The sequence below is a fragment of the Microcebus murinus genome, chromosome 26 (genome assembly GCF_040939455.1).
Source record: "Microcebus murinus isolate Inina chromosome 26, M.murinus_Inina_mat1.0, whole genome shotgun sequence".
Classification (NCBI taxonomy): domain Eukaryota; kingdom Metazoa; phylum Chordata; class Mammalia; order Primates; family Cheirogaleidae; genus Microcebus; species Microcebus murinus.
Window position 1 is genome coordinate 9,795,290 of NC_134129.1, and position 8,362 is coordinate 9,803,651.

The window sequence follows — 8,362 nt, forward strand, 5'->3', positions numbered from 1 at the left end:
TATAAATTGGTGCAATTTCTCCAATTATTACTACAGTCACCCTTCCCATATCACCTTGAACTGTTGCTAGTTCTAAGCTAACTTCTGTAAGCTATTCTTTTATATTGTAAATGCATATGATAAAAAATAACTGAAGTATTTATTTCATTGAGAGCTCATTTTGTTCAGTATAATAATGGCTAAAGGAGCCCTCAGTATTTTCTCTTAGACATATATGATTACTATTTCACAGAATTCTAGGGCTCAAAGGGATTTCAGGTATCTTATCATAATTATGGTCTTATTAGCTGTGTGAGACATTGTCCTACACCTCTTAGATGAACTTGACAGATGAGAAAATGGAGTGCCCAAGGTCACACAGCTAATAAATGACAAAGCCGGTTTAACTCAGGCAGCCCATGTCAAGAGTTCCTGCCCTCAAACTATATGCCTCACAGCCTGAAGATATGAACAAATTCCTAATAGACATTTTGCACTTTTATTTTTTGTAGCAGACTTTGCTAATATCAATGTCAAATGCTCTTTATGTTTTACTTAAGGTTAGCATGCTAGAAACTACTTACCATATGATTTTGAGTTGCTTGTTTTATGAATAACTCTAAAGTGTTAGGATGTGAAATCTCTGCTTCTTAAGGCTTGAATGTCACTTAAGGTTGGAATGATAACTTATAGCCTACAAGTAACTATAAATCAGAAATATGCAATGATTTGAAATAATTCCAGTATTTTATGCATAAATTGTATACATACACAAAAATGCACACACATCTTTGCCATTATTGTGTCCACCCCTCCATGTATATATACCATGTATGTGTGTATGTGTATATGTGTGTGTGAATATGTGTGTGTGTGAATATACGTGTGTTTGATGTAGTACCAATTATGGCATATTGTCTAATATGTTGATAAATGTACAATATACAAGGGTTCCTTTTTTCCTTTTGATATTGGTATCCAAATTATTTTGTCTCACTGTATATTCAAATGTATTAAAGAAATCCAATAGATTTGAACAGTTTTCCCTGTCTCATTCTGAACAAAATTACCTGATTGACTGCAAGTGATTGGCAGGTGTGGCAAATGCAATAGGGGTATGTTTTCTAAAGAGAATTGCTAGTTCTGTAAACATAGCACTTAATCTTAAATACTCTGTTATTAACTTTAAGCTCAGTGGACTATAAACTCTAGATCTAGAATTTCCTGCAGGTCCAAGAATTAGTTGTAACCAGACTGCAAAATTTTCAGCAGATAGAGTGCTATTGTTGGCTGTACTTGAAAATATTTCTAATTTCTCATATAGCTGCTTGACAAGAAAGCATACTTTTTGTGTCAAGGCTACTTATTAATCATGTTTTACAGGTATGATGGGCTTCAAATGTAAACTTCCACAATATATAAGTGAATAAAATGAGACCTCCATATAATAATCATTTATTCTAGATGCACAGCTAATTAATTACAAAGAAAAGATTGCATGGATAAGAAAGTGCTTATTGCCCAAAACATTTTTTTCATCCACCAAAAAATGCAGAAGTGCATATGTCCCTGGCCCCCTAACAGAATGATCAAGAAGGATTTTCTGCACCTTTGAGGCCATAAAGCTGAACTGGGCATGTTAGAAAAATGAAGAACAGACACATTTATAACATGGGCAAATCAAGGATGGAGTCTTTTAAATAACTAGAATCATGAAAAATATTAAGTATTTGCTGCATACCAGCTGCTGTTTCAAGCACCTTACAATTATTAAGTCAGCTAATATTAAAAATTTTAAATGAAATAATTAAGTCACAGTGAGCTTAAATAACTTGTCTAAATGTATCCAGATGTAAGGGTCTGGCTCTAGAATTAATGCATCCAACCATTGTGTTCTAGTGCCTCTGAGTAGGTTACAATATTCTTCAGCACAGTAGCCTTGTCTTTTTAACTCCCCAGAAGCTGGTTCATAACCTAGCATGTGATAGGCACGTGGAAGAAATTAACTTTTTTTCCACCGACAAACAATGTTTGGGAAACACAAAGCCTAAGGAAGCAGCCTGATATATTTTCAAGTCCTCAAGAGAACTACATCTTTGGCCTCAGAGTGGCATATAATCTCCTAGCATTGTGACCCTCAAGGGTTCCTTTTGGCCAAATTAAAGTAGGTCAAGCCATAGCTTTGACCCCTTTCTCCTAGAGCCAAACCCAGGATCTGGAGTTTACTACTCTGAAAGTGATAAATGACTGAGTAGTTCTTGTCAGGTGAACAAAATTTTCCTAAATTGCCAATTTTGTACCTGATTTCCAACTGATCTCACCCTGGCTCCTTTAGGCCTCATGGGACCCACCTGCCAAATGGAAGGAAAATGCAGCTTAATTTAGCAAACATGGAAAAGGGAAGATGAGGAGAAAATGCTAAATCGAGAGTGGGTAACATTACAAAACAAGAAATCTTTCAGACAGAAATACCAAAAGGTATTCCTTCTGTAAGAGCGCTTTTAACCTCTCATTTTTCCTCTTCTACCTCTACCCTCTTAACTCTCAGGCTCTTTGTGTGTATGAAGTATTCCGTTTCGCCTTTAGCCTTTCATTCTTGAGACTGGAGAACAGGGAGAAAGAAATACTCTTTGCTTTCTCACATTCTCAATTTTAAAGTGATCCACTATTACTAGATCACTGACAGGTTTTCTAAACTGAATTAAAGAAGCCTCAGGCCATATTAAAACATCATCAATGAAAAATACTCCCAACCCTTCCTTCTTCAAAACATGAAAATACTTAGGCAACTCTATAGGGGCATCTTTTACCAATATCCCCATTTAACAGTTATCAGATGAAAGTTATTCTACAAAATATTTTCAGATATGCTGCAATTGATTAGATTAAATGCTCACATTAAATTAGCCATATTTCAATATTTTGTTTATCAAAATCTTTTTAACATTTAATATCCCAATAAACTATCAGCTATGAAAATAGCTCTTCAGGCTAGCTACTGTTTATTAATATCCATAAAAATTTTTTTATTCAAAAATCATTTCTTAATGTTCAGACAGCTTATCCCATCTATATGCTCAACCTGGCTTATAAAAAGATAAATGAAAATAAAAGCTATACTGAAATGGCATTTCTCAATTATTAGGCAAAATTCCAAAATTTGACAATCTATTCTCTTAGCAAGGCTGTGGGGAAATGCATGCTAAAACTTTGCTGGTAGGAATGCAAAATAGAACAAACCTAATGGAAGATTATTTGGCAATGTCTAGCAAAATTTCATATGCATTACCCTTTGATCCTACATTTCTATGTCTAGGGAGCTGTCCAAAACACATACAGGCAAAAATACAAACACAAGTATCCACAAAGCCACTCATTGCAGAGCCATCCTAAGAGCAAAGACTGCAAACCACTCGAAATTCTATCTATAGCAGATTTGTTGAGTAAAATATGGCCATGTTCCTGAAAGTGTAATCCATGCACTGAAAGCAAAATCTAGTTTGTGAGTAATTCTGCAGGCCTGATCCCTTTAGCAGAAAAATTCTAAGGAAAAAATACAAAATAGAAATAGAAAAGTGGCATTAAAAAATTATTGCCAGTTAGTTAGATATAATACTTAATTATGGTTATGATTTTCAAAGACACCTGATCTTTTAAAGATCATACTGAAATATTTACAGATAAACTGATATACTATCTGAGATTTGCTTCAAATTACTCGTGTAGGATACAATGAATGAAACTGTAGATGAAACAAGATTCGATGAATCCTGATAACTATTGAAACTGGACTATGGGCATTTCATGCTTTTTACACTACTATCGTTAATAATACAAAATACTTGGTAAGCTCCTTTCCTTCTAGAAACTATCCTAAATGCCAGATATTTTGCTTCCTTTGACTAATAATGCTCTGTTTTGCCAAGTATCATTCAGAGTAACAGCCAATTGGGCAAGAAATGTACCTATTCCTCTTTCTTTTTAACATTCTTGCATTTTATTTATAGCTATTTAAAATATTTTATACATTCTGCTTTCATACATGTATGTGAATGCGTGTTTAACAGACATAAATATTTTGTTAAAAACAAAATATGGTGAAGTTCTTGAATCCCCTTCACTGCTCTAAGTCTTTTGTTCAGCTCATGAAGTTGCTCATTCCAAAAATTAATGGTATCATCATCAATGGATCCCTTTCACAGACCGCCCCTTCAGTAAAATACTGTCAACAAATATACATCCTGAATAACACTATCTCCCACCAAAATCACACTGATTCAAGCCAAAATAATATCCTTTTAAAATTTACTTTTAAAATGACTTATCACTTAATCATAAAGTATCCAAATATTAAGTTTACAGTGTGATGAATTTCTACATATCCATAGATCTATATAGCTCTGAACCAAATAGAGATACAGAACATTTCTGGTACTCGGGTAGATGCTCCACTCAGCCAATATTCCTCCAAAGATAATGCCTATTCTATAATCATAGATAATGTTTCACTTGCTCTTGAGCTTCATAGAACTATTAGTAGAATCATATAACATGGACTCTTGTAACTAGTTCCATTCACTCAATGGTATGTCTATGAGATTCATCCAGTGTCATTTTGTATCACTGTACTTTATTTTCTCCATGTCTGTGAAAGATTCCATTAAATAAATATATCACAATCTATTTATTCTTTTTTTTCTTCCTGAAACAGGATCTTCTCTGTCGTCCCAGCTAGAGTGCAGTGGTATCATCATAGCTCACTGCAACCTCAAACTCCTGGAGGCTCAAACCAACCTCTTACCTCAGCCTCCAGAGTAGCCAGAGCTACAGGTGCATACCACCACGCCTGGCTAATTTTTCTAGTTTTAGTAGAGATGGGGTCTAGTTCTTGCTCAGGCTGGCCTCAAACTCCCGACCTCAATCAATCCTCCCAACTCAGCCTCCCAGAGTGCTAGAATTACAGGTGTGAGCCACTGCACCAAGCCTCTTTATTCTTTCTATCAATGGGCTCTATTTATGGGCTGTTTACAGTTTGGAAGCTGTTATCAATAAAGCTTGTATATATATGTTTCAATAGTCAATTTTAGTTGTCCAAAGTGGTCATGCCAACTTATACTATCAGTGTACGTACATGTTTATATTAAGCTTCTACAGTATCCTGCCTAAACTACTTATAATAACTAGCCTTTTGATTGGCCTCCCTTCCTCAACAGTTGTCCTTCCACTACCTATTGTCTACACGACATTCAGAAACATAACAGCCTTTCTGAGGAATTAATATTTCAGTAGAGATATGAAGACAAAAGTGAACCATGCAGATAATAGGTAGAAGGAGGAGCCAATGTAAGAGACCAGATGCCCCCTCATGACTGATATATTTGAGGAGTCAGGAAGCTTTTGTGGGTGGAAAGTAGATCAGACAGGAGAGTTGTAGGAGATGCTTGCAGAGTGGTGGCCAGGGTCTAAATCATGTAGGCCATATTCAGAAATTTTGGTTTTGTTCTAAATATAATAGGAAGCCATTGAACAATTTTGATCTTGGAAGTTTCTTTAAATGAGTTGCATTCCTTATAATCCTAAAGATTATGCTTTTTAAAAATCACATCTCCCATGGTTTTTTTCAACCTTGTAAGTAAAACAAAACTAATGTTTTCCACCGAACATTAACAAATCAATAGTCTTTTAAAAACTGAAGAAATAAAAGGAAAAATATTATGGGTTATGAAAAATGCCAAATAGATTACTTAAAAAAATTACTTTTATATTTTCCCCACATATCAAGCTGGGCAATAACTACAGTGATGCTGCTCAATTTCAATATAAATTATTATGATTAAAAATTTCCTAAAGCAGTCATCATAGAGTAGATTTTAGAAACAATTATCATCATGTGGATTATAAATAATTATTTAATGATATTTTCAATTTGCAACTGCCGTAGACCTAGACTACCTTCTTCTAAATGATCAGAATGTATCTACCTTTTAAATTCCCATCTGTGCCTTTGGTCAGCACATCTCAAACCTTTCTGAATATCCAGAGTCAATTAAGGAACTCCTGAAAATAAGTTTCAATTCCCCTTCCAGATCTACCAAATCTTATTCTGTGAGGGTGGGAACTGGGAATCTATACTCTTCAAAGCTCCTCAACCACCAGTCTTACTCACAAACACTTAACACAGATCTTGTGTTAGTTTCCTATTATTATTGTAACAAATGATCACAAACTTAGTGTCTTAAAATAACCCTAATTTATTATCTTACAGTTTGGAGGCCAGAAGTCTGATCTTATAATGGTTAGAAGTTTAATGGTTTTATGGAGCAAATCAAAGCCTAAGTTATTTCTCAATTCTTTAGAGTAGAACACATTTCCTTGCCTTTTCCAGCTTCTAGGGGCTACCCATATTCCTTGGCTTTTGGCCAAATCAATCTAGCCTCTGATTCCATCCTCAAATCTTCTCTGACTCTGGTTCTCCAGTCTCCCTCTTAGAAGGACACTTGTGACTACATTGGGCATTATATTTGTTGTAAATTTTAAATTTTGGTTGAAGTATATGCAGAAAATCTAAATATGTAGTCAGAGACACCCCTGGACCACATTTTGGGATACCTTGATGTGGAGAAAATTCCACAGAACTGAGGTTAGAAATTAAAGGGTGATTTCTATTTAAAGGTGAAAAAAAAAACAAAACAGGAGGAAAAGAAAGAAGAGAAGAAAGAATTTAGGAGCAGAAAATAAAAGAGGAAAAGGAGAAAATATTTAAAAAAAGAAAAAGGCAAACATGGGAGTGTAGAAGATAAGAAGAAAATAGCAGGTGGGAAAGAGAAAAGGGGGAAAAAGGAGAAAGAAAAATGGAAGTGGTGGATTCAGCAGAAGAAAATAATTGAGTAGAACATAGTAAAGATATTGAAGAATAAGCATGATCTTGCAGGACTATATTAAAGTAATGGAGAGAGTTACAAGAAGATATCAACAGTATTAAATGTTGGAGAACACATGTGTTTTTTAGGAAAAACCAACTGAATTGGTGACAGATATTACAATGATTATTATTGCAATCAATATTTATTATTGGTGACTATCTTAGTATGTATTCTGTTACTTATAACAGAATACCTGAAAATGGGTAATCTATAAAGAAAATAAATTTATATATCACAGATATAGAGGCTGAAAAGTTCAAAGTCGAAGGGCCACATCTGGTGAGGGACTTGCTGGTGGGGACTCTTTGCAAAGTTCCAAGGAGACACAGGGAATTACATGGCAAAGGGGCTAAGCATGCTACTGTTCTACCTCAGATATTTCTTCCTCTTCTTATAAAGCCATCAGTCACATTTTCATGATAATTCATTAACTCATTAATCCAATCATGTGGGGAGAGCCCTCTTGACCTAATCACCTCTTAAAATTCCCACCTGTCAATACTGCCACTTTGGGGATTAAATTCCACTATAATTTATAACACACCCAACAGGAATCTAGGATCATTGTGATAAGGGGCACAAAACTTGTGGCCTCCCTAACAAACGCCCTACTTCTGTTGGGGGTGGGAAAGAGAAAAAATAACTAACTAAATGAATACATAAATAAATTCCATGAGTTTTGGAGGAGACAAATGTTCAAACGATAGCACTGACCTTGAGACTTAAGTTCCTAAAATGCAATTAAAATTAAAAAAAGATAAAATTGCTTTCAGAGTTAAGATATAAAACATAGATTTTTAAGCTGTATTTAATTATATTCTAATTAATTTAAAATTTTCAGTTTTAATTAAAGAGTTAACATACATTGCAATTGCACACCTAGTTAACTGGAAATAATTTGGCACAACTTCAATATTCAGTAATATGGGTTTGATTTGGCAAGTAAAATTAAATGTCCAACAAGAAGGAATTAATTGGAACAAACTAAATGTTTTTCACACCTGAGCATAAAATTAAAATACAGTCAAACCAGCAGAACAGGAATAATTGGTTTATAATGAATTATCATTTTCAAGCATAAATCGCCCAGACTCTCCAAAGCCACTTATTTTCCTTTTGGAGTAGTATTTTATTTTAAAGTTAATTTTACATTTTCCTTAGCACAAATGTAATTTTTAATCCAAAATAATTATGATCAAAACAAGTACAAATGCAAGCATCCAGATACTATCACTGGTTTATACCTTGATTTATACTCCCAGTTCTATGCTTAAGAATTTTTTACAAACTATCAAATTTTACTTAAGCAATTCATTAAATACAGAACTTTTATTTAAAAGTGTTCCAATCAATACACTATTGTTGAAGGTGTAAGTTGCCAGCCTGTATACTAATGTTACATATTTTAGGTTTTCCAACTAATGTTCAACTGTTTGTTATTAAAATTGGCCTAAATTTTT

General features: G+C 34.1%; 1 pseudogene; it reads left to right on the forward strand.

Annotated features, from left to right (window-relative positions):
- The first annotated feature begins 7,412 nt into the window (after positions 1-7,412).
- Positions 7,413-7,518, forward strand: LOC142864770 (uncharacterized; annotated as a pseudogene).
- Positions 7,519-8,362: the final 844 nt, after the last annotated feature.